Below are 2,500 nucleotides of genomic sequence, written 5' to 3' on the forward strand. Positions count from 1 at the left end.
CGTCTCCAAAATGATGAAGTTGATCGATTAAAATAAGTAATAGTTTAACTTTAAACTCTTCTAGGAACTACTCCATAATGATTTTGAAAATTAAATCATTCCTCACCTGCTTCATCAAGTTGAATAATGTTCTCTATTTTTCATATCTCTGTTGTTACTAATTTAAAAAAAAAAAAAGAAAAAAAAAAACTACTTCAATTGCCCCTATTTCTTATCTCAAAGATATTTACCAGTTTTCCATTTGGAACGCAAGTGAATATTCCTTAACCCCACTATGTCTATTCCGATAACCCAAAGTCTCTTTAGCTTTCCATGAAATGCATCGGGATTAATGAAGCCATCTGTATATTCACCGAAGGTCCCTAGGATACCTCTTTATTTTCTTCGACCTCATTTCTGAATCATAATTAGCACTGGATGGTAAATTCTTTCCTTGCTGCAAACACGTCGCATATTGGGGGATTTGCAATAATCTGTACTTTTCTATTCACGTTCTAATCAGCATTCCCAGGGTGAATAGAGTCTGGTTTCTGATAGTTTTTGGAGATTTAGTAACGTCTGTTTTGCCTCCGATAGTCTCTAACATTTTCAACTTTCACAACTATATCATTACATGTTAACGTATTTAGAATTATTCTTTTATATATATGCACTTGGCTGCACAAGCGCAAACACACTCAAGCATAATATATGCGTATACCTACGGATATACAAACACAAATGCACACACATATATACATACACACACACACACACTCACACACACATAACACACACACACTCATACACACACACACACACACACACACATATATATATATATATATATATATATATATATATATATATATATATATAAACAATGTGCATGTATTTTGTGAAGATAGAGATGTTTTGGTTCTTTTGTTGTTCATGCCCCACCAACTGGAAAAGTATTTATGCAGAAAAGGCCAAAAAACATATCTATCTAAGGGTACCAAAGTAGTGCTTGAAAGGGAGCTTTGCATTTGCCTGTCATTTGTTCATGCCATGTGATGGTTTGACACTCTTGGCTAGTACAGTGGTAACGCCTTCGAATTGTATTTGCATTGCATCAGATCCATCGCAGCCCGGGACTTTTAAGTTTAAGCCGTCTATGGGGGAGACCACTGCTGTGGTTGGGCACCACATGGGATGTTGGGCTTGCCCGGTTGACGTTTTGGTGAACATCTATGCTGATGAAACTGGAACTGAAAGCAGACACCTCTTATAATATCATCCCTTTATGTCAACGGAAAGATCAAAGGAAAAATGCTGCTGGATTCACCACAGCAAATTTTTCATTTTTTGAGATACATCAGCACCAACACAGGAGATATGTGACACTGAAGAAAAAATGTGACACTTATCCAGTGGAGGATGTAGTGTACCTGACCTTAATTCTCTGTTCCATCTCCGTGCCATCTCACCCAAGTTTGTTCTTATGCCTCCCACTAGCAGAGCGTGCTACTACCATTGTCTCCGGGAACGTTTTTAAGTCAGCACGTGGTATCACTTGAAAACAGGGCTTAGGAAGGACACATTATAGGCTCAATAATAAGGGGTTATTAATAGCACCTGCTATCGCAGACCTACCAGCAGCCACTGGAACTGTTGCAGTATATACGATGTTCTTGCAAGAGCAGCAAAAATCTTTGTTATGTGGTGCTTGTTCAAGACACATGGTGCCATGCAGTATTTATTGTAAATGTGAATTGTAGTGTATCAATAATGAGCAATGTTGCTTAGCGTGGTTCATTGTTGATGCACTACATTGATGCCCAGAAATGTTTGCATTATTGAACAGCCACACAGTACATGAATTTTGTACATCCATGTGTAAACAGTGCATTCAGCTTATTTGGTAGGTTGCAAGCTGTTTTCAATTCATATGTAGTTATATTAGCTCGTCAAAATTGTGTGCTCAAGGGTGTTTTTACACTCTCAGTCGAAACTCGAAACAGTTTGTATTGTATTAGTTTCTTCATAATATATACTGTATCTAGTATATATTGAAAATGTATAAAGGCATGTATGGAGTAATTCAAATTGCGAAGAAATGTTTCATTTTAGACAGAGTTATTCACCGATAACGTATATTGGAAGTAGACGTGTCACTTGTGTGAAAAAAAAAATAAGAGTGTTGTATTTTGTAAAATAGTGAACAATTACTTGAGGGATAAGTATGCTTATATATTTTCATCAGTTGTAAACCACTAGTATATTATCTTCAGGTTTTCCCATGCTAGTTAATAATAACTGATGCTCTTCCTTTCATTTTGTTATAGTTTGAAATATTTTAAATGATATAAGCTTGTAACATCAAAGTACAATGTAAGGTAGAAATGCAAATCCTTTTCAAGAAGTTTTGTTGGCATATATTTTCAGAAATTGATAGATCCCTAACTCTTAATATTTGGTGTGTGCGATCATTTTCTTTTTGCTTTACTGCTTGAATTTGTTCAACTAACTGGTATGAGTT

This window comes from Palaemon carinicauda, chromosome 4 (assembly GCF_036898095.1).
Source record: "Palaemon carinicauda isolate YSFRI2023 chromosome 4, ASM3689809v2, whole genome shotgun sequence".
Classification (NCBI taxonomy): Eukaryota; Metazoa; Arthropoda; class Malacostraca; order Decapoda; family Palaemonidae; genus Palaemon; species Palaemon carinicauda.